This window comes from Marmota marmota, unplaced genomic scaffold (assembly GCF_001458135.2).
Source record: "Marmota marmota marmota unplaced genomic scaffold, marMar, whole genome shotgun sequence".
In the NCBI taxonomy this organism is placed as follows: domain Eukaryota; kingdom Metazoa; phylum Chordata; class Mammalia; order Rodentia; family Sciuridae; genus Marmota; species Marmota marmota.
Genome location: NW_026000026.1, coordinates 77,806,553 through 77,827,024, shown reverse-complemented (window position 1 = coordinate 77,827,024; position 20,472 = coordinate 77,806,553). Strand labels below are relative to the sequence as shown.

Genomic DNA, 20,472 nt, shown 5'->3' with positions numbered 1-20,472 from the left:
CTCTCTGTATGCAGCGGTCTATAGAGAAATTTCCTATGCAACTTCACTTTGTATGGCGTTCCAATCTGCTTGAAGCAAAATTGGTCCGATTATGAACATGCTGCAGTGAGATGAAAGTACTTTTTCTCAGCTGTGATGTGGGATGTCTGTTGGAGAAGGCTTGCTGTCTCTGCAGGTGGCCTGGTGAGAAGTGGACTCTGTGGAGGAGGGGAAGCAGGTTCTTTGTCCAACACTGACACCAAACACCCTGTTCTTTTCTTATGCATTAGGTAATTAAATATTTCCAAGCCAAGAAAGATGAAAAAGCTGCATGGCTGATCATTTCACTCCTTCCCTATTGCCAGTAACTTTAAATGTGTTTAATTAATGCGTACAAATGGAGCATCTAGTGTGTGTTAGGTACTGGAGAGGGTCATGATGCCATAGTCATGGGTAGGACCCTTTCAACCCCCTTCTTTCAGCACATATCCTCTCCTGAGAATATCAACAAGTGGTTTCCAGTTACAATCCAATGTACATGTAAAAAGTTCTAGACAACTAGTAAGTCATTCAACCCACAGTGGAATAGGCAAGAGAACAGGAAAGGCTTGCTAGAGCAACTGATGGTCAATAAGAGACCTAAAAAAGTAGTAGGAATTAAGCTGGGCGTGGTAGTGTGCGCCTGTAATCCCAGCGGCTCAGGAGGCTGAAGCAAAAGGATCATGAGTTCAAAGCCAGCCTCAGCAAAAATCAAAGTGCTAAGCAACTCAGTGAGACCCTGTCTCTAAATAAAATACAAAAAAGGGCTGGGGATGTGGCTCAGTGGTCGAGTGCCCCTGAGTTCAATCCTCAGTAAAGAAGAAGAAGAAAAGAAGAAGTAGTAGGAATTAGTGGGGATTTTTAGGCACACAGGCCCACATTTCATTCATTCCTTTGGGTTAATTATTTCGCTTTCTTGAGCTATTTTAAGAGGATGAGAGGTTTTGCTAATGAGATCTTTGAAAGCACTGCATAATACCTGGCCAGGATAGAGTGAAAATAATGCTAATTCTATTTACCTAGTCTTCATAGGCCAGACTCTAATATTGGATTTCAATATATTGTCTCATTTCATCTTTGCCACAATAATAAGATGTGAGGCAGGTGCCTGTTCAATGCCATTTCACAGTGGAAGCAATTAAGGGTCAGAAAGTTTGAGTTACCCCAGTCACACACCTGCCTGACCTCAGAGTTGGTGGCCTTAACCTTTGTGATAGAGCACTCCTGAAAAGTAGCCTGGCAACAAGTAGCAGCTCCAAAAATATCTGTTGAATGAATATAGTAGTTCCCAGCTATGCATAGTTTTGCTATCCACAATTTCAGTTACCCACAGTTAACCATGGTCCAAAAATACTGAATGGGGGGAGAGGATTCCAGAAATAAGCTATCCATAGGTTTTTAATTGCATGCCATTCTGAATAGCATGATAAGCTCTCATGCTGTCCTGCTCCATCCCACCCAGATATGAATCAACCTTCTGTCCAGTGTATCCATATTGTATATGCTACCCACCCATTAGTCACTCCATAGCCATCTCAGTTATAAGGTCAACTGCCATGGTATTACAGTGATCTTGTACAAATAACTCTCATTTTACTTAATAGTGGTCACAATGCACAAGAGAACTGATGCAACAGATGCATCAGGGTATAGATATGGAAGGACAGATTAACTCTGCTACTATGTGGCAGTACTACAGGGCATATAGAAAAAAAAATATTGTATATGTAGGGTTTGGGTCTGTTTTGATTTCAGGCATCCACTGAGGATCTTAGAATATGGATAAGAGTAGACTACTGTATAGCCTTTAGTAAGCAGTAAATGTGAAAAACAAAAAGATCCATATTGCTGTTAATATAACCATAGTGAATATTTTTTGGAGAATAAAATAGCCCATTCAAGACAATCCATTACAGATACATAACACTTTTCTACTTTTAACATGGGTCACTTTATTTCTTATCACTTATGGGAGATAACTAGAGTGAGTCTTATAATCCCATGTTAAAGACACAAAAGAGATAGTACAGATATTATGGACAGTAGGTAGATTATTCTTTGTAGAGATGAGCAGATTAAGGCAGAGTTCCAGGTAAATGGAGATAAGTTGTAAATTGCTCAGGGTCTCATAGAAACCAGAAAGCAAATTTTCAAATCCTACACCAGCAATATATCTACTGCTCATCTTCCACTGGACAACAGGTTTGTTGGGGTCACTCTATTCTAGAGACACTGGCTGTGCGTTTAAGGTGTAATTCACTTTCATGAAAATGTAGGGCAGTGAACATAAGGCAGCTCAAAGGAAATCATTCAAGATGCTTTTAGGTATAGCAGAAAACTCCTATCAAAATACACAGGCCAGTAAAAGAATGATACCTCTCACCTAGTTCTGCAAATATCTACAAAGCACCTGCTATCTGCTAGGCATTCCAGGTATGGGAGATTCCACAGTAGTGGAGATAGACAAGAGGTTAAATATATATATATATATATATATATATATATATATNAATAAAGCAATATGGGGCTGTAGAGGTGTTCTCTTTTAAATAGGATGATGGAGAATATAATTCAAAAATTATATTTAGGCAATGATCCGAAGACAATAAGAAATCAAGTCATGTGGATATCTAAACAGGAGAATTCCAAGTAGAGGCAATAGTCAGTGCAAATGCCCTGAGGCAAGAGTTTATCTGTCATGTTCAAGGACCAGACATGAGGCCAGTGTGGCTGAGTTGAGTGGGGAAAGGGGAAAGTTAGGAAAGATGGAAACCGAGAGATGAAGGCAGAAACCTACAAGAGGGGACCTTATAAACCATTGTAAATACTTGGACTTCTGCCCAAGTGAGATCGAGAGCCACTATTGTAACACACTCTTTCTAGCAGCAGGTCAATAACAGATTGTATGGGGTCAAAGTGGGAAGCAAGAAGCTCAGTTAGGAGGTTAGGAGGCAGTAATCCAGTTTTATTATTTTCACACAATAATTGTTCAAGGGGAACTCAGGCAGCAGGATACGCCCTATTCCCAGCAGGAATAATCTTAAACCTGGAACCACCCTAAACCCGGATAGTCCTAAACCGGGAACTCCCTAAACTCGGATCATCCTAAACCGGGAACACCCTAAACCCGGATCCGCCTTGGTCCTTGAGCAAGGTCACCTACATGCAATGTCACTGCAAAATGTCCTATTTCCACGAGTCCTTCCACTAAGCAACATGGGGTACGCTGGCAAGGAAATTGTCATACCTACTTGGCTAATGGCTCCCAGCAATTGTTGAAGCCCCAGAGCTGATAATTCCCCAGCCAAGCTTAGCAAACAGGACTCAGATTCCATCTCCTGCCTTGCTGTCCTTGGAATGTCATCTTTGTCCCAAGATAACAGTAGCAACTCTGAGCATCACACTCAGATCCTACAATATATCCAAAGAAAGGATATCCTGTCCTTCATTTTTTTTTAAGCAAGGAAACTTTCCCTCACATGTTCCTAGCAAATTTATCTCGATGTCCCCTTGGCCATAGTCTGAGTCATCCACCCACTTCCAAGCCAACCGTTGCCAAGGAGAATGGCATCAGCCTAACTGGCTTACACAGATAGGCTTGCATCTAATTTGGTGTCGAATCATCATCCCTGAGTGGAGGATACACAACAAAATCTTGGCTTTGCAGCAAGGAATGGGGCTGCAGTTGAGGGTAGCCCCACAACAAAGCTGACTGCAGGAAAAGGCAGATATGCCTCACTCAACTTCATTGCTACCACTGGGCAAAGGGGAGGGGGTCACTGACTTGTTTTTCGTAGAACATTTGGCTGGAACAAATCCAAATGCCAACTTTCTCGGACTTGCCTTGAAGCCATGGTCTGAAGTGTATGAGGAGAGTATTTGCCATTTTTTATGTTACTAATTAAGCAGGCTCAGCATCGCCCTACTTATATAGCTGATATTATTTGTTAATGGAATTCAAAAGCTAATAATAAATGATTCAGCACATGCACAGAGTCAGGCGGTTCCTGGTTTTGTCTTCAGATTTCAAGTAAATATTGTGTCTTTTTTTCCAACATACTTATTTTTTTAATATTTATTTTTTAGGTGTAGATGGACACAACACCATGCTTTTTTAAAAATTTTTATGTGGTGCTGAGGATTGAACCCGGGTCCCACCGGTGCTAGATGAGCGCTCCACCCCTGAGCCACAATCCCAGCCCCAAAAACATACTTATTTTTAATTTATTAAGTAGCGCTTTAAAAAAAGACAGAGCACAGCCAACTTTATACCAGTATGGTAAGAGGTAAAATACTGAATGTCATTCATCTGTTTATTCAATAAATATGGATTGGGCATTAGGTGTCGGAAACACAGAAGCACTCAAAACAGCTAACATCTCTGGTGTTCATGGCACGCTCACCTTCTAGTGGGGCATCTAGACAATAGAGAGTGAGACCTCACAATGACACAAAAGAGAATTTCATATGGTGACATGGGCTACAAAGAAAATAAAATTTGGACATGTGGGAGGGTCTGAGAAGGGGTTGGGAATGCTATATTAAGTGACTGTTCTTTGAAAGTTATTTTTAAAAGTTTTTCATTATGCATGGTATTTCCATAATTTTGTCAGCTGTTTTAAAAGAATCATTATTATCTATTGTTTCTTATTACAATTTAAAGCAACCTTTCTCCAAATTATAACATAAGTCTTCTCTCAGTGTGTGCTTCTTTCTCTACCATTAATCAAATATGCAGGTAATTTCAATGTTGGAAGATCTACACAAATAATACTCAAGCAATAATGATTTCCAAATATTGATATTAAGTGCCTAATTTCTAAGAAAAACTAATGGAAATTATTTACAACTTATCACTCATATGCTTCAGAAATTATTTCTTGTTCTTTTTCAGTCAGTGATTCATGTAAAGTGCAGCTTCTCATCAGGTGTACCTGAGAATGTTTTAAATATGTAATTTACAGCTTTCTGAAGACAAGCTGTTTTTTTTTTTTTTTACTAAATGTTGTTATTTAATAGCAACTTAAATTAATCCACAAAACAAAAACAGGAAAAAGAAATTCACAAACTGTGTTTTTAAAAAAAAACTCAGATGCTATTTTTAAAATATTTGCATTCCTTTTCACATATAATAATACTCTGTATTCCTAATAAAAACTTGAGGGCACTGGAGAAATTTTGCTACAGTTAAGAATATGAACTACTAACAGATGGTCTGGGTTTGAATCCCAGTGGGACTAATTTTTGTCACTGAATAGGTTCCATAACCTTATTTTGATCTAACCTCACTTTTCTCTTCTGGGAAATGGGAAAAGAGTAGTTTCTTCCTCAGAGGATTTCCATGTGGATTTAATAAAATAATCCACATAAAGCACAGAAAAAAAATCCTAAATTAATGTTAGTTGTGATGCTGATGAAAACACAGATTACAGGACTGGGATGCAGCTCAGAAGCAGCAAAGATCTGGGTTCCATCCCCCATACCCTCCTCCCCCCACACACATGCACACACACACACACTACAAGAAAATTAAAATGACTTGTCATCCTATCACCTCAACCATTATTTAGTTTCAATGTTTAGTATTTGATAAGTTTACTAAATTTTCTTCTAAATGGCAATCAGGCCCAAGAATGTGTTTACTAAGTCATTACTTATTCCCGGGTATGAGCACAAACAAGCCTAATTTTGGGAAGAACAGTGATCACATGTAGAGGCTTCTAGGCTCAGGTTCTACCTACATTATGTCAAAGAAGTTGAAGAATATTATGGAAAACTAGTTGCTGGGACATCATTAATAGATATGAACAGTTAACTAACACTACTTATTTTTAACCACTGCATTATTTGCCTACTTGATGCTAGTGAGCAACTGTGATTTGAACATTTAAATTCATATTGAATTGCAGTTTGAAGGAAACAGGAAAGATCATCTCTGATCTCCCCATTCTCTAGAGGGAAGAGCTGAGGTTCAGAAAGGAATAGGGGTACAATCAGAGCTGTGGATTCACTTTTCCACATTACCGCTTCATGTTTCCACTACTGAAGTTTCTATGTGACAGTGAGGGGTTAGATAAGCTCCCTGATTATCCTCTCCAGTTCACAATAATGGAACATTATTCTGCCTTTAAAAAGAAGGAAATCCTTCTTTTTAAAAGCAGAATAATGCAACATGGATAGATGAACCCATTAACCAACATATTAATTGATATAATCCAGCACAGAAAGGCAGATAACACATGATCTCATGTATGTGTGAAAGCTAAAAACGTTGAACTCATAGAAGCAGAGAGCGTAATTATGGTTTTCAGGGACTGAAAGTAGTGGTGTATATTGAGGAAATATTGGTCAAAAGATACCAATTTTTTTGCAAGAAAGTTTTTGGATTCTTTTCAGATAAACATTATAGTATAATGTATTCCAACATACATACATGGAGTATAACTTATTCTCATTAGAATCCTATTCTTGTGGTTGAACATGATGTGGAGTTGCTCTAGTTGTTTATTCATATATTAAAATTCAGTCATGAAATTCATTTGGAAAAATAAGAGGCCTGGACTAGCCAAAGTAATCCTTAACAAGAAAAGTAGAGCAGAAGGCATCAAAATACCAGACCTCAAATTATACTGCAGAGTTACAGTAACAAAAACAGCATGGTACTAGCACCAAAACAGATGTGAAGACCAATGGAACAGAATAGAAGACACAGAGATAAACCCACATAAATACAGACAAAGGCACCATAAGCATACATTGCAGAAAAAAATAGCCTCTTCAACAAATGGTGCTGGGAAAACTGGAAATCCATATATAGCAGAATGAAATTTAACCTCTTTCTCTCACCCTGTACAAAACTCAACTCAAAGTGGATCAAGGACCTAGGCATTAGAGCAGAGACCTGTGCCTACTAGAAGAAAAAGTAGTCCCAACTCTCCATCATGTTGGATTAGGCTCCACCTTCCTTAAAAGACTCCTATAACGCAAAAATTAAAATCGGCCTGGGAACCAACATCCTTAACAAGACCCCTAAATCACAAGAAGTAAAATCAAGAATCAACAAATGAGATGGTATCAAATCAATTTTCAATGAAGTTTCTACCCATTCAAAAAAGAAAAGATACCAATTCTCAGACAACAAGAAATAAGTTCCAGAGACCTGCTGTAAAACCCAATGACTATTGTTAACAACAATGTGTCATATACTAAAAATTCGCCAAGAAGGTAGATCTTGAGTGTTTCACCACAAATTAATGATCAATATGTGAAATAGCGCCTGTGTTATTTAGCTCAGATCTCCTCTCTCAATCAAGGTAGCATGACACAGCAGTGAAAAAGCCTAGGCTTCAGAAATACTCACCAAGGTTTGCATCTAAGCTTTGCCACTAACTCTGAGTATAGCGTTTAAATTTGCTGTGCCTCAGTTTCCTTGTGTATAAAATAGGGAAAATAATTGAAGCTACTTCAAGGCGCTGATGAGGGTTCAATGAGAAGATGCACACATCTACAGGATAGCACAGAATATAGTCAGTATTCAGTAAATGCCTGCTTTCTCATTATTAGTATTAGCACTTAATCACTCTGGCAGCCCTGAAAAGGAGGTTTTCTAATACTGAGATTTTGAATGAGGTAATCAAGATCCCAAGAGATTAAACGATTGAATACTTCCTCCCAAACTATCTTCAGTAACTTGAGTTACTAATGGCTACTGTGGTGGTTAAGAGCTCAGGCTCCAGAGTCAGGCTTCTGGGTTTGAATCCAGGCTCTGTCATCCCAGCAAGGATGCTTCAGCAGGTGAGTCTTGATGTCTCAAAAATAATAGAGCATACCTCACAGAGAATGGCAAGCTTTAAATGAGACAATGCCTATTAGCTCTTAGCTCAGGGACTGGCCCTCAAAAGGACCCCCATAAACTCTCTCTTGTTTTTATTACTGAGAGCAGTAGCTCTGGTCAAGTCCAGTTAGTTCTTCCAAAAGCCTATCCAGACACATGAGGGTCATTCTTGTCTCTGCTGTCTTAACTTCCCTTAACCTGCACACTCATCTGCTCTATCACTAAGTCCCATATCATTTTTCCTCCAAACACTTCAATCTGTTGACTCCCTCTGCCTGTCTGTCATATCATAGTCACCATCCTACTTTGGATACCATCTTTTCTGCTTTGGATATTGGAGTAGCTCCTTGGTTGTCTTGACGACTCCCATTCTATTCTTCACATTGTATCTAGAGAAATGTGTCTAGTATGTAAACTTGTCACTTGCTTCCCATAATGCTATAGAAGGTTTCATAGTTCTTAAGATACTCCCAGCCTCACTTACCAGTCTCCTTCCTGTACTCTCTGCTCTATATTACCCCCAATGCCACTTTCTCTCACCTCCAGCACTACACACATGCTGTTCCCTTTACCAAAAATATCTTTTACTTTCTCTTTCCCTAGTAATGCTCTATTCAGATCTCAGCTTTGGTTTCATTTTACCTTAGCTTTCCCTAACCCTGAACTCTGAGCTTGGTAGCCCTTCCAAGAGATCCTGAATATTATCAGTCATATACTTGCCAAATGCATTATTATTTTCTTACTCCTTTTAGGTTGCCTCTGCTGGAACATATTCTCCATGGCCATACCTAACAGGTCTAACAGTTGATTACATAGAACTATGAATTATATAAGCATTCCTTGTGCCCAGCACAGTACCTGGTGCATAATAATGCTTAACAAATATTATTGAATAAACAAATGTATGCATACATGCATGAATACCAGCTCTCCAAGCAGCCAGAAAGACCAACAAGACAGGGGACTCTAAGAAAATTCTTTCTAGTGACAAGAGTGACATTTCTTACTGCTGAGTTCAACTCCTTGTCAGTATACTTGGTTGATGGAATTCCTTCAAATTTAAGTGATATATTACAGAATAGAACTGCCATTTTTCGGTGTCCAGCATTCGTGGTTGCCTAAAGAGCCAAGTTAGACCAATGGCAACAACCTTATATTTCTAAAATTTCAAAATACTTTTACAAATATCGTTTCATAAGATTTATACACCAGAGCTATGGGAAAGGGAGGTAGAGAAACTAAAGCATGATGAATTATACTCTGATCTCCATGATGCTTACTTTTAATCAAAGCACTGTTTGTCCAAGTTATGTTGCCTTATGTACAATTAATGTGGCCATGGCCCCAGCCCAGGTCTCTGAAGCCATATTACTAGAAAGTAGCAATTCTCAAATTGGGGCTCCCAAGGGTAATTCTTCTTAGTCTCCTGTCTTATCCATCTTTCCTGTGGATTGGAAAACTGGTGTTCTTTCATGCCTGTGTGCATTTACTCCACAAGCATTTGTTAAACACTACTATTGCCAGGGGTTATTTACCAAATTCAAAAGCACTTGATTTGCCATGATGGGGGTGGGGCAGGAGCACTACTACCATCCAGAAGGGACAACAGTGCTAAGCACACTAAGAAGACAGGACATCCCCTCACCCACACACAGCAGTTACCTGACCAGAAGGGCCACAGTGCTGAGGTCAAGAACGCAACTGTGAGGCAAAACCCACAGACTGAAGCAACAAGAGGCAATGTGACATGGGCAAATCTCTCCGAATGTAGTCAAATGTAGAGGGACTAGTGAGTGCATACCATGTTTAAAAGCATAAAGTTTGAATTAAAAAATAAAATATTCTATGGCCAAACAGGACTACCTCAGGGGGCTCCTATTTAAAGAGCAACAGGTAGAATGTTTTCCCCTTTGAGGCCTCCTAAAAGATTTACTATTACAACTTCTCAGAATCCAAGGAAAAATTGAGTTAACGTGTTTTCTAAAATACATTAAACCTGGTCCCTCAGATGGTATTTCTGCACCTCTAAGGGAGGGGAGGAGCAAGAAAGCCAAGATCTTACCACCTGGGTTCCTGGGCTGGGTTGTCTAAAAACCTTCTAATGTTCTCATTTGTCCAAAGGAAATATGCTGCCTAAACCCAGGTAATACTGAAAGACCCAAATAAATATCACAGTCAGAGAAATCCATAGAAAAAAAAGGTTGTTAGATCAGCACAGTGATTCCTCTTCACATTATTCATTGTTTAATTAAACCCAGAGATGTGCCCGAAGCAAGTAGGCAGGATAGTTCCCTTTGAGGAACTGGAAACACATTCTGGATGACTTTGGAATGCTTTCTTCTTAGAAGACTTTGAGATATTGTACACACACCCTGACTGGACTGTTTATCATTCTGCTTGGTCAAAGGAGGTTGACGTCTACGTCTACTGTATCCAAGTGAGAGCTAATTAGTGTGTGGCCCAAACATGGCAGGTAGGATCTGTTTTATGTATTTAAAGTATGTTTTATCAGTCCTTAGTTTGGAGTAAATAAGAAAAAGTAAATTTGAGTGGTTTTACTGTTATCTCCTAGCAGAATGTTCTTATTTATCTCTTCACACATTCAAATTCTCTCTTTCAAAGCCCATCTGAAATGCCACCCCATCCAGGATGCCCTTTTGGAATCTGCCCCAATGTCCCAATTAGGTGTGAGGTATGCCTACTTGGTACTTTATCTGATACTCTGTTATGGTGTTCTGTAATTTGTAACATATTCATATTTTTATTACTTAATATCAATATCCCTTCCTTCCTTCCTTCCTTCTTATTCACCTTTATATTCTGCACCTTTTACATCGCCTAATCCCACAGTCCCCGGCACCATGTCCCAGGTTAGTAAACCTTCAGTGCTTATCTCTGGAGGCACTGTTGGGTAAATGTGTGGATTTGGTTAGATTTCCCTCTACAGAATTATGATTGTGATTAGCAAACACTTTCTTTCCAATAGATCAGGATGTAACTTTGACCAACCCTGATCAAATGTCCACAGGTTCCAATTAAGCAGATAGAGAAGTTTAATCTAACTCTTGGTGCTCTGTCCTACACTAGACCACAGGGGAGACAATGTCAAGATCAGGTAACCTGGAAGCATTAGCCTCACCCACACGGCCCTGGGGAAGGTGTAGGTGAGAAGGAAGCCAGTGCTAGAATCTTAGCTTCTCCACTTGCTTGCAATTGGCAAGTTATCTAATCTCTCGGGGTAAATCCCCTCATCTATAAATAATAGCATTTACTTTATCCTGGGATTTTTAGGAGGACTAAATGAGATACAGTGCTTAATCAGAAAACTAGGAAGAACTCAGATGAGAACCCAGATTTTGTGGTTGGTCTTGTTATTACTATTATTATCATCTATTAAAATCAAATCATATTTTCCATGGCTCATAACTAAAAAATAATCCTATTTTCCACTTGCTATGATATTTCTTTACAAGTTAAGAGATGCTATTTGTCTACTGGGTGCTATGAGTACCATCTATAAAATGTGACAGAAAACGTTCTTGGCTTTCTGCTTTTCCTTCTGAAGTCTTTTCAGTGAGAGCCAAAAATCTTCAGTTGTAACCAAATGGGTTTTGTTTGTTCATTGGCTGCATGGTGGCATCTGTTCTAAACTGAGCCTGCTCTTGATCTTCAAGTCCTCCTTAGTCTTATCTGTGGCTACCCACCTCTCGGTTGCTTTCGACATGTGCCAAGAGATCTGGCTGAATAATTGGTCCAGACTGCCAATCAAAAATATGAATGAAGTCACATGACTGCTCTGGTAGGTCCAGGGGATGCAATGTGACAGGGAAAAACACAACAGCTGAACCCTTGCAAGTCTTGTATTAAGGCAGTGAAATAAGCATTAAATAAAATGTTAAAATAACTAACTAGTTATAACTAAATTAGGAGGGAAAATTTGCTGTAAAGTGCAGGTGAGGATGGGGTACCTATTTCTTGTCCAACAACCTGTCAGAATCAGCTCAGATGTTACCTCCTCAGAGAAGCCTTTCCTGACCCTGTAAGCAAAGCAGTCCCCTGCTACATCCCCCATTTCATTTCCTTCATTCTGCTTTTCACCCTGCGCTACAACCTTGAGGTGACTTTTGCTGGATCTTTGTCTATCTTGCTCTTTGAGACCATCAGCTCAGTGAACTAGGTCTCCTTATATTATTCATCATCTCCCCAACACCTAGAAGAGGGCCAGGCATCTCCTAGCTGCTGAAAAGATAATACTATATGAATGGATAGATCCAAGAACTAACCACAAAGCAGGTGCTCTTTTACCCAGATCAGAATCCACCTGTTGAAGACGTCACACACTGGCTAGAGAGTGTGGGAAGTGTGATAGAAATTGCCAACTTCTCCTAATTCAGTTCAACACACACACACACACACACACACGCCAAACTTTTATCATGCTCCAGGCATTAGCCTTGAACTCAGGATTCAGCAAGCAAAGTCAGATTTCTACCTTCTTAAAAATTAGAATCTGGCAAGTGTCAGACATTAAACAATAATTAAATAGCCCTCACTTTGCACCAGGCAGAATTCTAAGTACTTTACTGAACTCTCTCGTTCAATGCTCACCACAACCATATATGTTAGGAATGATTGCTTTACTGAAGAGGAGTACATTGTCTTATCTGTCTTGTTTACTATTGACCGCTCTACACCATGCACAGCACCTAGTATAAGTAGATGCTCAATAAAAAAAAAAAAAGTCCAACACTGAATGAGTGCTTGAAAAGGGGAGGATAGTATTGAGACTCCATAGAAAAGGATTTGACCCATTCTGTCCCTGAAGATGTGCCATTTTATTTAAGACTTGAAGAATGAATAGGAATTTGCTTTGACTTGAAAGTGAAAACATGAGCATCCTGACTAATCTTAAATAAGGCAAATTTTTTTCATGGGATTTAGTTTCCTTCTTAGTAAAATGAAAAACTGTAATAATGAAACTTCCCCCAAAGGAGGTGGTAAAAACATGTTAAGAGAATTATCAGGATAACCTACCCCAAAACATGGACCCTAATGAGAGCAGGCAACAGGAAAGGTACTAGGAGAAACAGACAGTTGGGAAGCCTTAGGACTGTGGGTCCCAGGGCAGGGACTCCAACTAGGACTTTTTTTTTTTTTTTTTTTTTTGGTACTGGGGATTGAACCTGGGGTACTTAACCACTGAGCCATATCCCTATCCCTTTTTAATATTTCATTTAGAGATAGGATCTCACTAAATTGCAGAGGCTGTTTTTGAACTCATGATTCTCCTGCCTCAGCCTCTCCAGAGGCTGGAATTAAAGGCATGTGCCACTGAACCTAGCCCATCTAGGACTTTGCAGGGCAGAAGCAATTGCTTCTAGTCTCCCAGGAGGTCAGTTGGAAGGAACTTAGGAGTAGCGTGTTCCATAGCACAGCACTCAAGAAATTCTCAATTAATTGCTTTTTTGCTCTTTGATAGCAGAACCTGACATGCAGAAATCACATGGGAGAATTACTTGTCTCTAGACTCTGCTTGGTCAGACTCTAGGAACCTTCCCATGTACCACCTAAAATGGGTCACTTTTATCTTTCTCCCTTCCTGGGTTCCAGATTTCCCTTTCAGAGACCTCTTTCTGCTCTTGGTCCCCACTCCAGGCATCTCTGCCACTGCCTTAAAAAGACCCCATCCTTCTCCTGGTGACCCTCCCTTCTCTGCAATGACACTAGGAATATCAGAGGGCAATTCCAATGGCGTGTTAATGACTGCTAACTCTTCATTTGCTCTGTCTTCCAGTGAGATAACTGCCTTTTAAGAGAAGCCATTTGTAAATAATGCTTAAGGCAAAAGTGTAGGTCTCTAACATTGACCCTTGGGGCTTTTTAATCCAGACCTTCTTTCTGCTATTAAGAATAGGTACACCTTTAGAACAGGGATGATGTCGTACATGCTATGTCCCCCTCTCTATGCCTAATGCTGATTAAGTCATCTGAATGGCCACAAAGAGTTGGATACAAATGGTAAGGTACACGTGACTTAGGATAGAATATTTGGAAAAGTTTCCATCACCCTGACTCATCCAGGCAAAGCATGGAATTAAACTCCAGAGATTCTCAGATTCAAAGTAAGAAGCCTCTCGTTATTCCCAGAGAGTCAGAATCAATTGGCACGGGGGCTGTTAGATCTGCATTCTTCAAAGGTGCACCGGGTGATTCCAGAAACACAGCATCTCCTTTGGATAAATTATCATATCCTCCCAGCCGGTTTTCTCCTCTGCAAAATGGGGTAACTGAGAAGATCAAGAGAAAATAAAAGATGAGAAAGACATTGAAACTATTTGATACAGTGCAGACTACTTGTGTCAGATTCACCTCCCCAAGGATATTTTTCATTTGTTTTCTGGCCCCCCTGCCCAGTCTGCATTTGCATAGCTGTGGTGCATGGGGCTGGCACAAAATTGGTCATTTGAAGCTTGGATTGGCCAAGACCTCTTTGATTAATGGTTTGCAATGGACTTACTAATTTGGGACTTACTAGCACCATTGATCATTTACTTCTTTTTTAAATATTTATTTTTTAGTTGTAGTTGGACACAATGCCTTTATTTTATTTATTTATTTTTATGTGGTATTGAGGGTCAAACCCAGGATCTCGAACACACTAGATGAGCACTACACCACTGAGCCACAACTCCAGCCCCATTAGTCATTTACTTCTAATGGAGGGGACAGGTTTTCATTGATTTGTTTTGAATTTGCTTAATTTTTGCTTTTATTTTTGTTTTCATTTGAGAATCATTATGGGAAATACTATTAATGAGTATTTTTTAATATTTATTTTTTAGTTGTAGTTGGACACAAAACCTTTATTTTATTTATTTACTTTTATGTGGTGCTGAGGATCGAACCCAGGGCCTCACATGTGCTAGGCTAGCGCTCTATTGCTAAGCCACAACTCCAGCCCCATATTAATGAGTATTTTTTCACTCAGAAAATACTTACTCAGGAATGCCTACACAGAAAATACTCACTCAGAAAGTATTTCCTAAGTGCTTGCTGTTTACTGAAGACTGATATATATGAAGTTGAAGTTTGTCTACTCATGAATTTCATGCCTTTGTTTGATTGATCTATCCCACTTCATGATAAGTTCAAGTTTACTTCATTTGAGCTATGAAGACCTCTACCAAAAAAAAAAAAAAAGGGATAAATATCTTCCAAATTCTTTTACCTATAAATATTGAATTATCCATTCGGTGTTTCCTGAATATCTACTTTTGTACCAGGCACTGGGGTAGACATTAGTTATACAAAGGTGAATTAGACATGGATATCACTCTCAAGAAAGTTATAATTTCACTGTTTAGCTATCACAGGTAAGTAATTATAGTAGTATACTGTGATATTACTGTTATAGAAAGTAGTAATTAAGCTTATAAAGCACTTACTATATGTTAGGAACTGTGCTAAGTTTATATTTTACCCTTACAATATTATGTAAGGTTCTATTATTATCCTTATTAGCCTGTAAGAAGGCTTACAGATGTTAAGAAAGTTGCCCAAAACCGCACACACAATAAATCAGTGTTAAAGGTAGGATTCAGTCCTGACTATCTAACTGCAGTGCACCCCACTTTAATCACACCCCACCTTCATCTGCTCTTAGAGAAGCTCAGAGAAAGCCAACAACAACCTGTAGCAACTTGGTAGCTTATCCAATACCTACATCCTGATAGGTGTCGTATATTTATTCTCGTTTCTTTCAATAAGACATGAGGCTGACCTTAATATTATCCCCATCTTACAATTGGAAACACTGAGGCTCACGGGTATTAAAGTTTGGTTCACATCTATCCAACCAGTAAGCCAATACCTTGGGGTTCAGGCTTGTGTTAGAATGACCCCAAAAGCTCACATACTTTCTGCTCTACCTCACAGCTGATCAGAGGTTAAATGTGAAGCGTTCCTGGGGAAGACTCCTCAGACACGCTCTCTTTCCCTGAGTTTGAGATCACTGACATAACAAACCACAATGCAGCTGAGGCATTGTGTAAGCAGCACCTTACTTGGGACGGCCCTACCTTGTTGGGCCTGTGGGTTTAAGGAGGGTTTAGCTTCTTATAGGACTAAATGGCCTGGCTCTGCCAACACAGAGTGGCATAGTGGTGGAAGAGTCGATTTGCATTATCATGCCTGGCCTCGTACTGTAATTACTTTGTCTGTCTGTCTTGGGCACATCAACACATTTCTCCAATGCTAAGTTAGATATTTTTGTAAAGGAGGGAGCACATAAAAGCTTAAAAATGATTCTATTAGATTTTCAAGCCACACTTGTATTTTTATTTTATTTTTTAAAATCCCACTCAGGAATATTAGTTTTCTTTACAGACCAACTAAATCATTCCCTTGTGCCTCTGAATGCAGCGTAACAAACTCTTCATCATATACAATAGTGCCTCTTTCTCTTCATCATGTACAATAGTGCCTTTGATGGAACTTAAAATCCCCCACTGAAGCCCCATGCTGGCTGGCCTTCCACAGACCAGGTTTCCAAAGTCATTTTCTTTCATGGGATAAAACCAAACAACCCCCTCACCCCAAATTACTTGTAGTTGGTGATTGATCATATTCTTTAATAATCCATTCTCTCTCTCTCTTTCTTGTTCTGTCTCTCCCTCCCTCACTCCTTCTTGCTTTCTCTCTTAAATCTCAGTGGGAGTTGGGGGTAAAGTTGTTCAATCCTTGGATCAACTTCATTTTTCATGTTTTGTCTGCCATTGGGGTCCGTGGGTTGATAAAGGGTCAGTTCCCTTGGGTTGTCTCTTCTCTCGTGTTGGGGCTTTATATTCTTACAGAGAGCAACTTGGAACTAAGTTACTGCTTCAGCATTAGGGCTGGCATCGTGGAGCACAGACTCTGTCTGTGTTAGTCCTCTGTCACCAACTACTCTACCCAGCTTTTGGCTTCACCTAAATGATAAATGGTCCTATTGTTTGAGCTTCAGTATTAAAAAAAAATAAAACTAAATCTAGATTGAGCAAGGACAGAGACCCATTTCATTGCACTGTACTTTAATATTCCTGAGATCCATGCCATTACGGGTGGCTCCTTTTAACAGCCATCTCCCTCCAGGGCAAACACTATGCTGTCTTTGTTTCATCTGATCTTTCAGCTAAATAAGAGATGGTCACTTATCCTCACTACTCCCATATCCTGCTGGATTTCTATTGCTAAAAGAGGAACTGACCACACGGGGAAAGGTAGAGGTTTCAGGCAGAGCATTTCAGCGTGTGTTTACAGGCAGGACCGACTTACTCAGCAAATCCTGCTCGGAGGAGCTGCAGCCAATGAAGAGGCCACATCCCGGCTTGCTTGGGGGCTTCTGAGTTTGAGCTGCATGCAGAAATGTAAGGCAGTGCTTCCTGGCTCTGATGGCAAAATGGGACCCATCTCCAGTTATTCCTCGGGCTCCCCAGCTTTGCAGATCTGGGAGAGAACCTACATAAACATATTGGTGATGTAGCCAGCTCTGAAGACCGGGAGAATCCTTATGGATTCAGGAAACTGGTTTTTTATTTAGAATTTTATTTTTTATTTGGAAGATGAAATGCTTCTCTCGTTACCTGCCTTACATCTTCAGACCTCCGAACACCATCCTCTCTTCCAGCTGCCACACGGAAGGTACAGACCAGAGAGGGAGAGTGTCTGGGTGGGTGGCACAGAGTGGGCTGGTGTCTGACTTCCCACAGGTTCTGCTGACGCTGCTTTCTGCAGCTACTAGATGACTGTCGTTCCTGGCAAAAGCTTGTCTCTTTCAGACTTAGATCTGCTCCTAAAATCAGCCTGTCTTGTATAAAGAAGGGAAGTCTTTTCTGAAAAAGCGGGATAATGTTGCAAAGGTGATCTCCAAGCTGACAGCTGGTTAGAAAATAATGCAGAAATATTCTGCCAATTTCCCTTGTTCCATTTAACCTGCAAACAAGTCGTTGGAACTAGTGCTAAGAAAAAAAAATTCAGTAAGTGCTGCCACATACATTTATCCAAGCTCTCTGTTTTGTCACTGTCTGTTTAATAACTTGGTGCATGCCCAAGAAAGCAATTAGCAAAATAGAATTAGCTTCGTACATGTCTGTGGAGAGTTGATTGTTGGATTGGTTCACTTGGAGTCTGTACTTGGGTTATAGAGCACAGTTCACTTTCAGCACTTACTGGAAATGTTGTTTTGGGGGGTCCTGAGTCAATGCTTTAAAGAGAGGTTGAGCTGAGCCTGGTACACATTCCCTGGTCCCGGGTTTTTTCAGAGACCTCCTCTTCCACCTTCTAACCTGTGTGTGTGCTATTTGCACACATGTGTGTATGTTCTGTGTACACACGTGTGTGCCTTGTAAACACTCTGGCAGTTCTTCCACTAAGCACTGCAGGCTTCAATATTTCTTTAATCTCTAGCTGGTTGTGCATCTTCTGTATGTGATTTGCCTGTTTCTTTCCAACTGACACATTCTTGAAAAAGAACAATTTCAAGAAAAGCAACTGGCTAGACATTTTTCAGCCTTAGGGACTGTCCTACAAGTGGTACTTTGAGTGAGGTGCTGTGACTCCACCTCAGACCCAGCCACTCTCTTCTGGAACAGAGCTGGTGACCAGCCCATGGTGAAAACCCACCCTTGTTTTTTATCCTGAAAGCAGGAACCTGGTGTTGAGGACTGTGTACATAAAATGGGAGAAGCATGCATTATACCATAGGGTGATTTTTTTCAATCAGTATTCCCAAGGAAAAGGGAACAGATGTTCGGGATAACCCTCAAATTGAGACTGAGGATGGTATTTTTCATAGACATTAATATCTCATAGATTTATTTTTACAATTGCATGTTTCCCTTTAAAAATTATATTGGCTGCTAAGTGTAATAACTCACTGGGAATATTTTTTCTTCCTCATGGATGAAAACCTAAGTCCCTACATACGTTGGGGTGAGAGAGGAGAGGACCATTGGCATAGATCAAAATCTCCAGGAGAACTTTCTAAAATACAAAAGGCCTAGGGACACACAGGAAGCTGCATAGATGGCTTTTGTATTTCTGATTGGTTCCCCGTCTTCTCCCAGCCTAGACCGAGAATTCTGTTCAGTTCAGTTGCTGTTTGTATATTAATCAAACTAGATAATCCTACATCATACAAACAAAAACACCACCCAAGAACTTTCATAAAGTATCATTTAAATGCAATTTAACTGATTAGCTCCATCAACATGGAAAGCCCACTTTGTGTCAAAACAATTTCTACTTCATCCACTGTCAGCAGATGGTGGGGGGGCATGTATTGAAATTTGTTGTAATCATAATAAATACAATGGGTAAGAATAATAACATCTGCCAAACTCATGTCGGGATGAGGCCCTGTGGCTTAGTAGAAAAGGCCCAAGGTAGATACCAGAGAAGCAGGACCACATGTCCGAATTCCTCTAGGCCAATTTCATCCATAATATGGAAGTAAAGACCTTCTCTTATGGATTTGTAGAATTAAATGTGATAAATAATGTTCTTCATAAAGCTCAGCACACGATAGGTACTATCTATTTTTGAGCCTCACATTCCATGTGTTTTCTTTCCTTTTTTAAAATTTTTTTGTAGTTGTAGATGGACAGAATGCCTTTATTTTATTTGTTTATTTACATGTGGTGATGAGGATCCAACCCAGTGCCTCATGTATGCTAGGCAAGTGCTCTACCACTGAGCTACAGCCCCAGCCCCCATGTGTTTTCTTAAAAAATATTCAAGTTTTCTTTTTTACTTATACCATCTTAAACAATGAGAAGCTTCCTGAAACACATTATTGTGTCACAAAAACTAGTTACCATACTGAAAGTTTGTCTGAGAAGAAAAAGTTGTTGGAAATGAGTCTGAGTTTATTTTTCGTGTGTGTGTGTGTGTGTGTGTGTGTGTGTGTGTGTGTGTGATTCTCTTTATATTGTAAGCAATTATGTGACCCTGGACATGACTCTATTTCAGAAAAGTTACAACTGTGTTCTTCACATTTTATTTAACTGAAAAAATGAAGAATGAATAATTTATGAATATCCCTATGAAAGTCAAATAAATTCAAATGATCCAAATAGTCTCCCTAAGAGTAATTGTAGAACAACTTTAAGAGCTTCACAGTTCCTGGGCTTCTTAGTGGACACACCATCACACTTTGAAGCTCCAGGTTATCATGAGCTTTGACTCCTAAGCTATGCCACTTGCCAACTGGGTGATGTTAGATAGTTGATTAACTTCTCTGAGCCTCGGCTTCCTCATTTGTAAAATACGGGAGAAAAATACTCCTAGGGCAGTTACAAAGAAATACACTCAGAATTTCATACACAAAGTGCTAATAATAATGATGATGAGCAGAGCGTGGTGGCACATGCCTGTAATCCCAGTGGTTTAGGAGGCTGAGACAGAAGGATTGTGAGTTCAAAGCCAGCCTCAGCAACATCGAGGCACTAAGCAATTCAGTGAGACCCTGTGTCTAAAATAATACAAAAAAGACTGGGAATGTGGTTTAGTGTTTGAGTGCCCCTGAGTTCAATCCCTGGTAGTAATAATAATAATAATATTGATGATGATGATCAGCCTTCACT

At 39.7% G+C, this 20,472-nt stretch overlaps 1 long non-coding RNA gene across 1 annotated transcript; it reads right to left on the bottom strand.

The window, feature by feature from the left end:
* Nucleotides 1-6,850: 6,850 nt before the first annotated feature.
* On the bottom strand, nt 6,851-20,339 carry LOC125619119. Its single transcript, XR_007350619.1, has 4 exons — nt 17,473-20,339; nt 17,165-17,347; nt 14,881-15,032; nt 6,851-14,139 (listed from the first exon to the last, which is right to left on the bottom strand). It is a non-coding gene; the product is annotated as an uncharacterized LOC125619119 (long non-coding RNA).
* Between the last annotated feature and the right edge of the window lie 133 nt (nt 20,340-20,472).